The sequence below is a fragment of the Corvus hawaiiensis genome, chromosome 8, assembly GCF_020740725.1.
Source record: "Corvus hawaiiensis isolate bCorHaw1 chromosome 8, bCorHaw1.pri.cur, whole genome shotgun sequence".
NCBI lineage: Eukaryota > Metazoa > Chordata > Aves > Passeriformes > Corvidae > Corvus > Corvus hawaiiensis.
Window position 1 is genome coordinate 21,286,595 of NC_063220.1, and position 16,140 is coordinate 21,302,734.

General features: G+C 38.9%; 1 protein-coding gene across 2 annotated transcripts in view; it reads right to left on the bottom strand.

Annotated features, from left to right (window-relative positions):
• Positions 1-16,140, bottom strand: part of NDST2 (N-deacetylase and N-sulfotransferase 2) — a 136,459-nt gene that overhangs the window by 103,837 nt on the left and 16,482 nt on the right. For both annotated transcript variants that reach the window (XM_048311752.1, XM_048311749.1), the window contains exon 2: positions 4,525-4,603. The gene's annotated coding sequence lies outside the window, so the exon portion shown is untranslated. The remainder of the gene's footprint in view (positions 1-4,524; positions 4,604-16,140) is intronic.

The following is a 16,140-nucleotide window of genomic DNA, read 5'->3' on the forward strand; positions in this document are numbered from 1 at the left end:
ACATTGAAGTCCAGGTAATGAACAGTATCTACACAATATTTTCAGTATTATCACCTACTGTACATTTCTAAGCACAATTTCTAGTACATTTCTAAGACCATAAATAGGTTACTCCAATCAGCCTGATACTAATTACAATGTGTCCTCTAGCGAAGACTGCTCTTAGGACTCTGAACAACCACCAAAGTCAGTGCAACAACACCAAGGTGAAAAAAACCAAGGGATAAAGAATTTTTGCATGTACTATATGACTTCTGCAGAACTGAATATGTCACTGAGATCAGTAGGGGAGATCATTACAAAATCCCTTGACATTCACAGAAGGAGCTTTTACTCTTCAGGCATTTAGAAAGAAAGCCAAAGACACAGCAAACTCAGGTAAACTTTTTTCTGAATAAGAAGTCTACACCACGATTTAAGGTAATTGAGCTTACTACATACTGACTTTCTAGCTGTAAAAAGTTGATTTTACCTTTTCTTAATACATTCACATAAACAAGTTTTCAGCAGTCAGCATGTGAAACCCTTGCCCTCCACATGCCCTGAGATAAAGTCAGGGGCAGGAAAACTATTTCAATATTTCCTCGTGATGGTGAATGTAACAAAAATAAAAAACTGATTTTACCAGACAGTAAAACAAGTACTTTGTATTAATGGAGAAAAGTACCCTGAAAGGGTCCTTAACCTCACTGCATGCCCTATAAACTCAATGTGGCAAACATGTGCTTCGTACAGAGGAGTTTCACTATCTGTGATACCACTGAAAAAGACAGGATTATAGGTCTTGTTTATAAAATGGTACACAGAGGAAGCTAATGTAGAACTGGAGAGGAGAAGGCAATCCTGTTTAATGGAAAAATGCACCTGAAGTCTGAAACACATACACATTTAATCTTCTTGGGCTGTTCTTGCTTAGTATAACCAGAAAATAAAATTTTATCTATTACCTCTTCCCTTCTTTGCTTATTGATTGGTGAACTGAATATCATCATCTTACCCTGGCTTCTTAGAGCTTCTTTTTAATAGATTAATGAAAATAGAAAAGTCACAACACTGAATAGCAAACATTTGCTATTTTCTTGGACTTCCATGCATTTTCTAACACCACCCTGAACTAGAAAATACTCTTCACAGACATGCCCAAGGTTCACATGCAGTATAATGGAGCCACAAGTGTTGAGACTGAACTTGCTTCCAACATTCTGATACTCTGTAATAGAGCAACAAGAAGGCAAATAAGCTTCAGAAAACCTATTTATTTTGGAAACTGACACTGATTCTCAGTCACCTAACAGTTGTCTTCAAAGAAAATAAACAAAATTCAAAAGTTCCTACTGATTCTGGAGGAACCAGTGCTGATCAGGAGCCAGCACTTAATACTGCCTACATCCAAACACAGCTCTCTTGGAGTCCAGCAGGCTCTCTAGAGGAATCACACACTACTAGAACCACTGTCAAAATCAACACATAAAACCAGGTCCCCACTGTACATGGTACACCCCAGTTATTTCAAAAATCCCTTCATATTACCATAAGACAACCTGTTTGGTAAAAATGTCAAGTGGCAAAAAAGACAGGATAAAAATGTAACTTATTGCTCAGTAAATAAAATAATTCTATGAATGAATTGCATTGATGACATTTGTGCCCTTTTTCTTTGGCATAAACATAGTAGTTACCCTGCTGAGAAAACAAAACCTCTAAATCAAAATGAAGTTTGCCATCCATTCAGGGAAAGAGTAAGATGACAATCATGTGGCATACATTTATCACATATTTAATGCAGTTCTGGAAACTGGAGACTGTCAGCAATAAGCACAGTGGAAGAAGCTAGACAAAACAAAAGGAAACACCTGAAAGCATGACTGTTGGCAAAGAGTTATTCCCAAGGAAGAGCTGAGGAAGTAAGGACAGCACCTCTCAGAAATTTTTCAGACCCAACACACATTCAAAGCTACTACTTTGTGGAATCTCCCTCCTCCTCTTGCTAGTTCATGGGAAATTTCATCTCTGCCAAACAAATCAAGGGAAACTGAACTGCAAATTCCATTAACTTGAACTCTGAGACAGCAACTCGGCTACTGTGAGTCACCGACAGCTGGAACAATCCTGCCAACTTGGGAGAGACACCAAATTTAGTGCAATATCCACCCTCATACACTCTAGTCCACAACAGCCAGCGCATCTGCAAGGAATCACAAGGATACTACTGCTTACTGGAGAGGGAGATGTCTGGCTGAAAAAGATGCCTCAGAAGGAAGGGCCTGCTTCAGGCAGCTGCTGCTAACACAGCCCTATATGCCCAGAGCTCTCAGCAGAACAGAACTCCTTGTTCAAATCTGGTCTTTCCAACATAGAGGACCCAAACTTTTTCCTGTCCCTGAATTTCTGGTGTGAGTGAGGATCTCAAAAGGGGTCTTAGAAAGTTTTCCTGCAGTAAACCTATGTACTTACAATCAGTTCCAAATCATCAGTTCTCTTGGTATGGAAAAGGAAGCAAAAATGCAGTATGCCAATTAAGGACTCCAAAGATCCCTCTACAGAATGTATGGGTATCAAGAAAGATATTTAAGCCTTCCTGCATCACAAATCACAGCACAAAGAAACAGTTACTACCAAACAGGAGAGATGAGCAATCAGCTTCTTTCGATACCTAAAACTACATCACTAAATCCAGTGATTCTTCTATCTCTGGTCTCATCAGGCTGTCTGATTAAAAAAATCAGACTTGTGCATTATATATTGCTTTTGTAGCTGCACAAAGTCACTAAACATCTACAGTTCAGCCAATTACATGGATATGGCACAGGGCACACGGTAACTCATTTAGAAGGGTGAGAGAAATGACAAGAGGAAAGAAGCAACTTGATGCAGATTCCTTAAACTATGTATTTTATAAAAGCATCACATTGGGAAATAAAGTTAAGGGAGTTTGCTTGGGATGGGGGGAGGGCTGCTTCTTTTTAAGGAATCCATGTTTTCTAAAGGACAAGCACAACACCACATGGATGGTCCGTACCCACCCTTACAGTTTTCAACACATAAGATTTGCTTGCTTTTAGGGCCTTGTCTACAAAAGCAAGCTTTAGAAGAAAAAACCCAAAATGCCATTTCCAACTCAGCTCAGTTGTACCACTAAGTCTCACATGACTTAGCCACTAATGGTAGAAAGACCAAAAATGCTTAGCCTCAAGAGTACCAGGGTAATTGCTGAACTCGACCTTATTAGAAACGATTACTCTCTACAACCCCACAGGTACAGAGAATTATTCTTTATGATTATTTAATAAAATTGCAACTTCATAACGGGACAGATCCTTACATCTACCTGCCACCTCTTAAATTAAAATTATTCCTTGATTGCAAATCTTTCTTCATATTGTATTCCTCATGATTGCTCCTCACCACTTCCCAATAGAGGAAACATGCCAAACCTAACTGTAATCTTAAATTCGATGCATACTGCTGCATCAAATGTCATCCAGGGACACATTTCTGACACACAGAACTACTTCTGGAGCTGTAAGCAGTAGACTACTGATTTTAGTGTCCTTCAGTTAGGAGACTGCAAGAGTCCTTAGTCAGATAGGTTTTTCTCATTACAATCACAGAGCAAGAGAATCACAGAGCAAGATCTTGCTTTATCAGACAAATTTATCTATACACAAAAAGAGGAGAAGAATCTTGCCTTGCCTTTCATGGTTTCAAAGATACACCCTGAAATTTAGCAAGTTGATGGTTAATACAGTCTTATGGAAAACAGATTAATATAGGCATTACAATATCACATTTACTTTCACCTACCCTTCTTTAGAGTACTAATAACTTCCTATAAACAAAGTTTTGTTTATTTCCTATAAACTAAGTTTGACACTCCCCTTAGTCACTGCACTTTTGCATGCCTGGCACACTCAGTATTTCACTGACTGCAGGGGAAGGTTTCGAAAAACTCCTGGTAAGTACTCACAGCAGAGCAATGCCATTAAACTTATTCCCCATCTTATAAATAGTCTTGTCAATCTGATAAAAGCCTGTTCAGTTAATGCTCAGGTACCTCAGCTACCTTCAGAAGCTAGTTGATGTGGCAAACGTAAAATTTGATGAAAAATTCACACAACTGTGTAGAAAACAGGTAGTCATGCATGCCTCTCAGCCATCCCTTTCCATGTAGAATACAGGGTGGGTATTGTATTTTTATCACTGTTTATTTTCAGGGTCTCAGAGATTTCTCTAGGTCTAAATTCAGATCTGTTCAAGAGATGAAACATGCCTACCTTTCAGCTTCTGCGGCCTCCAATGCTGCAGAATACCACACAATTTACACTAAACCAGAGTCTCACAGTGCTTTGATGGCTGACGCTCACAATTTTATGAGCTGGTAGATTAGACTTTCTCCACTGCAAACCTAGATACAGTTTAAGGTGACAGGTTTGGCAAGTCTGAATTTATCAGTTGGCAAGTCTGAATTTATCAGTTCCTCTGAACATAAACCTGCATCAAAGAGGATGGAAGTTAAGCACTCACCTTTTCAGCAGTGCCTTTGTTCACAAGCCAACACACAGAGCGAAGTCAACAATGCCTGGCTCACAAGTACACCCTCCAGCTGGAGAAAAAAAAAAAAAGCAGAACGGGTCTAGATTAGAGATACACAGGAAAGAAAGATCAAAGAGTACTTTATTTTATACATGTATGAAGAGCATTGCACAAGGGCTGTGTGACCAACCACTTTGTTCTAAACAGAAAATATTCAGTAACACAGTGCACACACTATTGTGTCTCCCTAAAACATGTCAAGTGAAAGCAAAGGCAGGATTTCTCAATCACTGAAACCAGTCCCCGTATATAAAAGGAAAAGCAGGAGGCAAAGAATATGCTAAGAAACCTTGGTTTGTTTTAAGAGTTGACAGTCCACCAGGCAAGAGAGTTCTAATTTCCATTACTGTAACTGACAGAGAACTTGGCTTTAAATTTCACACAAATACATTTCTTCGTAATGAGAAAGTTAAAACATGTCCCCGTAGGAAGTCCTCAATACCACAGCTCAGACAGCAACTGAAATTCTTGTGCAGACTGCATAACAGCAGAATCACAGAATATTCTGACTTGGAAGAGACTCACAAGGATAGTTGAGTCCAGCTCGTAAGTGAATGGCCCATACAGGGATCAAACCCACAGCCTTGGTGTTATTAGCACCATGCTCTGACCAACTGAGCTGATCTTGGGGATATGTAGAGACCACATACAGAAATTAAATGGAACAACATAAATTGCTTTCTTGTAGTTCTGTTTGAAAACAAAGATTCTGGGTTTTTTGCTTTGCAAAGGGAAATCCCCAGACTGGTACACTTTCCAAATTCTTTACATCATCTCCTCAAATTAATTCCAGGACTGCCTTCCACTCTACAGGAATCACCCAGCAAATGCCAAGCATAGGCAAGTCCTTTCTCATGTAAGTCAGGGTCTTGGGCAGCAGCTCATATGATGACTCCTCACTGTCCACCTCCACCACACCAGAGCCCAGCAGGCAGCTGGCACCTACCCAGACAAGAGGCTGCTGAGGGGAGCAGTGAACCTGAACACATTTTACTATTTACCCTATCACCACAGCCAAACAGCAGCTAAGGGCTGCTCCCCATCCATTCAGATGCAGCCAAACTGACTTTGTGAATGGGATTTTAAGATGCATTTTATTTCATTAAGGAAAAATTCTCTGGTGCCTTCCTCCACATTAAAGAATGTCCTGTCCATGCCATCCCATCATGTGCAGGCTGGCCACACATAACACAAACGGTAACCCACAGTCTGAGAGCTCCCTTAACCTTCACCCACCTAGATGCAAACAGAAACAAACCAGTGCAACGAGACCTCTATATCCAGTATTAGTTTGCTCCCATTCATCTGCAGCTACAGCTTTGAAGCAGAACGTAGCAAGACACCATTCTTGAAAATTCATTCCTGAAACTTACTCACCTTTCTTCTTCCCTTACACCTTTTCATACTGTTTGCCCAACTGTTCCTTTTTTAAACAATTTTTTCCTAAAGAAAGGTAGCATATAAGATTGGTATGCAATAAGGTAGATTTGAATCAGCAGGAAGCATTAGGGAGGCAATATTAAAGAGCTAAGAAAGGCTGCCAACTTGCCCTAATACCTCAAAAGCAAACATAAATTAAATGGGTAAAAGAGATTTCCAAATTATTCAATCTATTCTCATTAGAAAACTGACTCTTTGATGTTAGATTATTTCCTGAATCTTTCTACCAGTCTTCTGTATTACATATTTGTTTTTTTGTATTTGTTCTTCCAACCTTTCCGTTGGGCAGACTATTCCATACTTTAATATATTTTATAATCTCATTCCCTTGTTTCTAGTTATGCCCCTTACTCATTTAATTAGTTTCTATCTTCCAAGTACATGCCTTTCAAATATTTGTAGACTCTTATCACATCTCAGCTACACTTCTGCTTATCATATAGCCCAAGCAGGCATGTGTGCCTGTGGGTCCCTTGGTCTGTACTCCTTTGTCATTTGTCCCTCCACTTTCTTCAGTTCATTTATACCTGTCTAGAAACAAGAAGTTTGGGCCTGTACAACTGGCTAGTTAACTCTCACACAGTTGTTCAAGAAGGAACTTCTCTTTAATTTTTATAACCCAAAACCACATTAATTTACCTCTTGCTACCATGACACATCTGTAAACTGATTTATCTGCTTCGCAGCTACTCACTCCAAAGGTTTCTGGTGCTTGAAAACACTAATGTTTTTCCAGTTTCACTCCTACCCTGGAGCACTCACCAACACATTTCCAGTTAAATTTTTTTGACTGAATTCTCCCCAGTGCCTCCCCACAAATGGGAAGTACTTTATTTTGATATTCTCTGATTAGTTCTACTATGTCTAGGTCCTCTGTTAGTGTCTTCATCTACCTCTAATTCACTTCTAACATTCGGCATCTTACAAGTTTAGAAAGACCCTGTGTGTAAATCCATACATTTTTTGGTAAGATACAACAATACAAGAACTCCACATGGCCAAATACACTTTTTTTCAGCACTACTCTATTTACATTTCTGTGACTTCCTGTTGAGAATTTCCTACTCTCAGCCTAAATTATCTAATGCAAAAGTAAAAGACCAAAACACACAATCTGATGTCTCTTAAGTCAGTTATGATACACAGTTAAGCCAGTGGTGCAGTCAGAAGGCAGCAGCTGTCTCCCTTCCCTTCCCCTCCCCACACATGAACCAGCTGCACATTGCCTTTGTCGTGCTGCCACTGCCCTGCAATGAGCCAGGTTATTTTTCAATTTTAGATTCAGTGCATTGTGCATCTGCACAAATACTTGTAATGGCAATCTGCACAGATTATGCAGGGACAGAAGAGTGGGACTGTGTGAGAACTTACACTGCTGAAAAACATCCATGGGATCCTGCTGAATTCCCACTTGTAAGCATCACCTTAGCATCAGAAAGCAAGCCTGAAATCCTGTAACTGGGAAGTCTGCAAAAACCCAAAGACTTCTCAGGAACAGACAGAAGGAGAATCCTTAAGAGCATGTGAACAGTGAAGATTTCTGCATAGTTGAGGGGACAAGATGAATTGAACACAAGGTAGATCTGTTAAGGAGCTGAATTCTTTCAAGGATTAGAAAAAAAATGATGGAGTAAAGGAACACAAGAACACATTGTTTACTGGAACTTTTGAAAAAGATTTGGTCGAGTCCTTCACAAAGGGCTACTCAAGTCACTGTGCAGGCAAGAAGAACAAAGTACTGTCACAAGCAGGAAACCAGCAAAAAGAAATGAAACAAGAATCACTGATCAGGTTTGAGTGTGGAAGAAGGGTATTTGAGGAGCTCTCAAAGATTAGCATCTATTTTCTTTCAGGTTGTTATTAAATAATTGCAAAAGAAAGCAAAAACTGAAATAACATTTCATCTGGACACAACTTGAGTGAGGTAGGTCGAACACACAGAATAATGTATATTATTTTAGGAAAGTCTAAGAGAGAGAACTCCTGGGCAGTCCGGGGCCACAGCAACAAAGCAAATGAGAAAAATAAAAAACTGAAAGAAAGGGAGGTCTTTAATTATGATCTATAAATTTCCTGTAGTTATCCTGTAAAAATTTGTTGTCTGTCAGTGAAAACGGTCATTTGATCAGCACTATAAAAAAAGTAAATAAGATGTTTAGGAAAAAAAAAAAAATAACATTTAATATATATATATATATATATATTAGCATTCTCTAACATATACTTTCTAAACCTGTATCTTCACCTTTAATGTGTTTAAGTCCAGCTTGACTTAAAGCAATATTCAGCAGAAAGAAAAATACTCACGAATATTCAATTTAAATTATCAGGGCAAAGAATACGACTAGAATTGAAGGGAGACTATATAGAAACTATTTCGGTACCCTTGAAATCACAGACAACAGGCTTGGAAGAAAATTCTCTCAGGTGTGATCAGTGATACCTTAAGCATTTCCAACACATTTGCCTGTTACCTCTACTAGTATCCTCCAGGACAGAGTATCCAGAAGGTTTCCAGGCAGTCCAGTCTACTGCTTAACTGTTAACTGCTTCTGCTGTTGCAAAGCTTTTCCTGAATTCTAATTATACAATTTAAGCCCTTTACTTCTGGGCTGTATGAACATAGAAGAGATTTTTTTTTTTCTCTTTGCAGCACACTGAAAAATTTTAAAATTATTTTAACTTCTCCAGCCTGAATAAACCTGATTGTTGCATTCTCTCCTTGTAGGTCATGTTTTCTTTGCTACTACTTTCTCCTGAGTTACTTCTACTTGGTCCTCATCTTTCCTCAAATATGGTGTGCAAAAACATCTGCAGCAGTCCACTGTTCCACAATACAGGAGAGAGAAAGGCTACAAGAGTCCTACATAATCTGAGTTCAGACGGGAGCAATCCAGGTCGGCTTCTTCCAATGATCAATTTTCCATAATACAAAAAGTGAATATTCCATCACTTTCTCCAAAACAACTGATTAGGTACTAAGAACAGAACACTGTATGACACGTATCACTTCTCTGACTGGATACAGCATTCTCTTCTCCTTTTCTATTTTTCATCAGTGCATTCTATGCCTCAAAGTAAGCCAAAAAGGAGACCGGTTGTTATAATAAAATGATAATGATATCAAAGAAACAAAATCATGAAATGACAAACAGCAACCTTTCTTTAATGTATTTGTGCATGGACATATGACATGTGAAAGCCATCACACAGTAATTATGACAATACTTAAAAATGTCACCTACTGTTAAAAACAGGAATCTGTATTTTGTGACCAAATCATTGAGAAAAATCTCGTATCATTTGTTTCAACTATATACTCACTTCTGTTTACATTACAGCACACACCAAAAGGCTTCAGCCAAGGTTAGGATTGTTGCATATTATGTACTTACCTAAACACACAGCTGCCCTTTTTACAAGGGCACATAGTAATAGGACTTGGGGGAATGGCTTTAAACTGAAAGAGGGCAGGTTTTGTTTAGATATTAGCAGGAAATTCTTTACTATGAGGGTGGTGAGGCACAGCAACACGTCATGCAGAGAAGCTGCAGATGCCCTATCCTGGAAGCGTTCAAGCCAGGTTGGATCGGCTTTGAGCAACCTGGGCTAGCGGAAAGGTGTCCCTGGTCATGGCAGGAGGGCTAGTAACTAGATAATTTTTAAGGTCTCTTCCAACCAAAACCACTCTAGGATTCTAACTGTATCTGTATATGTAATCAGATTTCTGTATGGCTAACGGAAGACAGATGCTGTACCACATACTTTTCAAAAGAAATGGATATAGCACACAAGTAGAACAGAGTATTAATCCTAATTTTACACAAACAGAACTGAGACAGCAATGAAGTGAACTGCCACATGAAAAGCAGAGCAAGCAGCCTTGGTCAAATTTTCTAATCACAGTTATAGCTCATTAATTAACAAAACAATCCTGTATTCCTTTCCCTTATCACCAAGTAACACACATGTATGATGCCTGTGCCTAACGCTCATTCACAGTAATACTGGTGGTTGAACAACATGCAACAATTCTCCAAAAGAAACCAGGAAATGTCATCTTTACATTCCTGGATTTAGGAAGCCGCTATCACTATTTTCATTCTTCCCTGCTCATAAGTTCATGCCAGTTCATACCAAAGGCCTACACAAGCAGGGTTTAAGTGAACAGCTTATTTCACAACTGAAGCAAACTAGGAACTCTGTCACTGCAGTCCACCTCCAGCAGCTGTTGTTAAATCAGGAGAAGTAAAAAATTACTTTAGTTACTTCACTCTTGAAACTACAGCATGATGGAGTGCTACACTGGAACAGCTGGAAAGAGAAAAATCACACCTTAAGTTAGAGTGAAGACCTTAAGAAATAAAGGAGTAACTGAAAAAAAAAGCAAACTAGTCACATTTTCATCTACACTTGAAAAAAAGCATGCAAAAAAAGCCAAGAGTGGTATCAGAAGGGAGTATATGTTTTTATGAAGAAAATCGGAAACATTGCAAGAAACAATGGAAAGTGAACAGATAAACCAGAAGCTAGGTTAGAAAGGGACATCTCCCCAGAGCCCTAACAAATCCATCACAAGGCCCTAGGGAGATGTTAAAAAACAAGGGGCTTTTGTAGTGTTTTTAACACTCCTTTATGTGACAGTGCATATATTTACCAAGAAGAGTAATGCAGTACCCAGAAACTAAAAATACAACTGCATACTGAAAGAAGTTCAGAAGACACAACAGCATTTGATCAAAGACATGCAAAGGTAACAGACCACAGAAGGATACAAATGATGTAAGAAAAACTGATAAGGGTCTATTTCAAAGAACAGTGAAGAAATCAGAGAAGAAGAGCTGGTAGAAAATATGACACAGGTTACACTTGCAGCTTAGTGAAAAGCCTAATGCAGCATTACAGCAAAGCACAATCTGCAACAAGGGAGCAAAAGAGTCAAGTACCAGCATGCATGGTGGGCACACGGGAAAAACATCTAACTGGGTAGTTTTATGACCTATTTTGTTCACTTTGTATTAATGCTATCTTTCTAATCACTTTATGTTTGTATCTAGGCAACAGGACCAACCATGCATATAAGAGATCAGGATACTATTAATATATCTTTACCCTGGGACAGATGACAAATTTATATAGAGGCAGTGAAGAATTCCAGGCCTTGTTTCCCCACCAATTGGAAAAAAACCCCCACAAATCCAAAAACCATCCCACTCACCCACCAGATTACATGCCCTGCTGCAATACAGCAGCAAACTACTCCCATCATGCAAATTATCATGCAATAAGCACCAGTTCCACTTCTATTACGGGATATAATTACTTGGCAAGGATGCAAAAGTATCAGTAAAAGTTAGCGGGAAATGGGTAATTGAGACAGTTCATAAACTGCTCAACCTGCCCTCCAGCACATCTGCAGAATCCTGAGAAAAGGGGAAGGCCCATAGGCCAGATGAACTTTGTTGCTGCAATGAACCTGATCTGCTGTCCAGTCTTCTCATCTTTAAGTGAACTACTGCAGTTCTTGTCCTCACTCTGTATCTCTTACAGAGCTTTCAAACTTGCAACATCAGAATGATTTACAGAAGACTCCTGCCAGTAAAGACAGGTAATGCATGTGAACAGTTAAAGGCAATGGGATTTTCTGGCTCGTGGCAGAAAGAGCAGCACACCAACCTCTGCTAAATACAGTATCCATCCCCTCTATCCAAAAGAAATGACTATATGCTATTAATATCACAAGATGAAACTCAGCTGTATAAATAAAACCCCTCATTTCAGCTAAGTCTTCATCATCTCTCTGGCATCCAGCACCATCTCTTCACAACAAAACTCTCAGGAGGACCTGCAGTGCAGGGGTTTTTTTGCTCAAGTACACTGGACAGGAATGCAAGTCTTGTTTTATTATCTCCTCTTGGCAACTTAACATTTATGAACAATTAGGTTGGAATTAAGGAAAAAAAACACATCAAAAACCAGAGTTCTGTAGGAAGTACTCAAGTATGTATTTGCAAGTCAGCATGGTTTAAAATGGAAACATACTGTCTGGAAGTCAAGGGGACGCTGGCATGCTCTTTCAAGAGACTCTCTGACATGCTGGATGACCTCAAGTACATCACTTACCTTTCCCACATTAAAAAATATCTCCTTAAATGACCTTGCTAGGTAGCTCACTTTGAGAATTAAAAAATAAATACACTGTAAATCCTCCTATTATTATTATTATTATTATTACTGCTGTTACTATGGGGGCTGGAACTGTCATCAGCAAACAGGCAGGACATAATTTAATTTTCTTCAAATATTTATTATGCAATAACATGGCCATCTGTTTAACATTCACTATAGTTAGTTTCTGTCTTTAAAAACAGAAGGAAAGAAAATATCAGCTTTTGACTTCCACATACTCTTTTCAGCCACATATGCACTAATACATGGCCAATATCCTTTCAATTATAGCATCCAAGAAATTGCAGGAAAGCAGAAAGAATTTCAGCTTGGATGAAAACAATTCCAACCACAAATTTATTCTCCAAGATACAAAAAAGAGAATCCCTAGTTTTAGCAGCATATATTTTGACTTCAGCATTGAGAAGGAAAAACAGGATATGAAGGAAAATGGTGGGACAAGAAGACATAGATGGCAATAAAGCACTGTGCACAACAACCATATGCTAAAAGAGGACAGATATAAAAATATCACATATCTATACAAAACAGTAACTTTTCAATAGCATTAGTTTCTCTCCAGTGGATTATAATAAAAAACGCCATTCTTAAGTAACAGCTGTTACACAAAGGTGCCTTTGGCATCTAAATGTATGGCATATAAATGTTTGGACTCTTTTATGAAAAGGCTTCTCTTTTCCCCATTTGCACTGTGTACTTCCAGCAGCCTGTATGCAAAAATCTTTTAACATGTCAAACAACTGGGACTTTGAAATAATACAAGTCAAGGAGGTAGCAAAGAATCAAAACTAATCAACACGCACTAAGTGAACTTGTAAATGAGGAAAACTAAAAACCAGAAAACATCAGTTAAAATACACTCATCCCATTTTATTCTTTCCCATTCCCTCCTCCACTATTCCAAGCCTGAGACCATGAACCCCTCCCCAATGCACCTCAGGTCCTGGCAGCAGCATCCCTTACCATGCCAGTCCTGGTCCACCACTGCAATTCCAACACACAGAGCTCAGCCCTAACTGGGATGACGCCCTAATTTTCAAAGGCTATTTATGAACTGTGATACCACATCAGGTCAGTCATGCCTGTCTGAGAGGCCAGTATCTGACACCACAACAAAAAAGGGAACAGAGCTCAGGCCAAGAAACGCCAGCATATAGGTGAAAAAGCATAAGCCAGACACACAAATGCAAAAAGATGCCTGAAATTATAATGCCTGTATTGTTTAAACCATTTCTTTTCAGATCTTCTATTGCTGACAAGTCTTCCTGTTTTTATACAGCCAAAAGATAACATGCTATAACAGCAGTACACTGCTATCATTAATTTACTGGCACTTGATGATTGAATGGGCAGCAAACAATAACTCCCTAAAACAGTATCAGTAATTTGGCCTTCAGATACAGATGTGACCTTCTGTTCATAAACTGCAGTTTCCAAATACATGAAGCAAGTGAATTTTTTAAGAACTGTGACTAACAGAACCAGTAAGGATCTGAATGTTACCTTTTTGCCCAAAAAAACCCCAAAAAGAAGCCTAATCATCTAGGAGAGGTAGCAACTGTTTTGTAAATACTTTTGTGTTTGTGACCAGCACAGAAACTGCTCACTTACAAGCCACACTCCTGTGGAGCAAAGGTTGAGCACTGGCACAGGCCTGTAACCTCTCCTCAGTTTCTCAACAAGGACAAAGGTTTAGGCAAACCCCACAGCACACAGACTTCTGTCCAAAACGAGCTAACACTGGACTTCATTTAAATTGAACATGATTTGAGAACAAGTTGAAGATGTGCCATTGCGTGATCCATCCAAGTAACAACTAGGTCTACTCTCTGTTACAGCTCTTGAGCATACCACAAAAAAATAGGAGGACAAAAAACCCCCCTGAACTACATTTTTCCTCAGTCCTATCAAAACTCCGATTTTCAGTGTTTATCTGCAATGCAGACCACATTTCTACCAAATATTTTATCACTAGTGTAATAATCTGAATTTAACACCTTGTTTTTAATGGGATATTTGTAAATGCTTTGTGATCTGACAAGAATCATAGTTATTTACAACACTTCAAAATTATACAAGACATGAGAAACTCATTCTGAATTTGGCCTAGAACTCATTCACATCAGTTCCTACCATTTCTACTGTCCAGTTCCAGGTATTTCAAAGACTAGCAGAAGAAAGTCCTAAAGACAAACTTGCAAAATAGGAGTAAGGAAAAACAGTCCTCCTTACTATTCTTTACACTTACGGACACCCTTGAGCTCAAAGAAGTTGTCCAGAAGACCTTAAAAAGTTTGGTTTCATTTGCAGGATTTGTCTATATAACTGACCCATAAATATCAGCTTATTTTTGACCCTATACATTTTTACCCTCAATGATGTACTGTAGCAATATGTTCCACACACTAATTCATGTACTGAGTGAAATATATTTCCTTTGGCCAGAACTGCATTTGTTACTCTCATTGTATCGTTGACAGTTTCCCTTTCTGATGACAGCAAGGTATCTCTAACTAAACCACTACTTCAAACAAAAAATTGTCAATATCCCTTTCACAAGATCTTTTTTATAGAGGAACAATTTCACAAATAGCAATGACTCTGCAATCACAGTAATTTGTAAAGATGCTGCAATCAGTATGAAAGATACTGACAACGCATGCACTGCACATTCTCTGCCTGAGATTATGTTTCTTCACAGCAGGATTACCTTTTATGTGCCCCTGCACTAAGGCTTGAAGGGCAGAGCTCAGAGCACCTTCCTCACAGCTCAACACCCAGGCCTAGAAACAAGAGGACCAGCAATACCATTACCACGAGGAACGATGATAATACAAAGTTTTCTGAGCATGTCAGCACAACTGTGGTATACCAGAAAGATTCACACCTCCCTTGATGGTTGAACAGCTGTATGAATCAGCCATTCACTGGAGTACTGTTCATTTGAACTTGCCTTTATATGTGATTCCTACCTGCAGAATGTGAAGTTTGAAGCAGCTGGTGTCCTCATGATGCTGTTTTACAGAAATCTGAGGTAGCACGTATAAAAACCAGCCAAACAATACATAAAGATTACTGAGATTACTCAACTAATTGACAGAAAGAAAGAAATACAATGAACAACCTACTTGAGATTACAATACAGTAATTTGGTCTCTTCATCCACCACAAACTGTTTGAGCAGCTGAGTAAAGCACTTCCTTATACTTTTCACTGTCATGAACTGGATCTTCTGTCCTGATCTGGCCAGAACTACTTAGAGCAGCAAAAGCTAAACCCCATCAGTGTGCTGGCTGGCTTCCTCTCCATCATCGAAAACCTGGATACGAACTGTGTGACCCTCTCCCCCATTAAAGAGCCTCACACAGCCATTAATTCATCTCCTGCAATTAATGGTGTCCCTGAAATAGATTAAATATCTTGCTATCCATCTTCAGATGTACTCTTACCTGATTTCAGCTTTTCTTGTATTGACAATTGGAAAACATGGATGGATATCTAAGTACGGCTAAAGAGACCTACTATCTCCCTGATGTTAGCCATCAGGGTTCTACTTGGGTAAAATAATCTCTCCATTTATTGGAAGAACAACTCCAGATGATTCAACAGTTTTTAAAATATTAAAGGATGTCTCTGATGGGCCTAATGATGAGATCACCACTAATTCTGAAATGACAAAAAGCTCATGCAATGGTTTCGAGTAATTTGATGCTGGCAATAACCAAGTAGAGATGACATTGTGCTTTTCAGATGTACAAGAAAAGGTCTTTTGGCACTTTAGAGAGAGGTTATGACAAGGAGCGTTCAGTCTGGATGAGCCATTCAAAGTGTTCATACAACAAAATGTCAGTGAAACAGCATTTTTCAAGACTTTTGGCATGTTTACCTAATGCTAAGAAGTTAAATATGATAGGTACT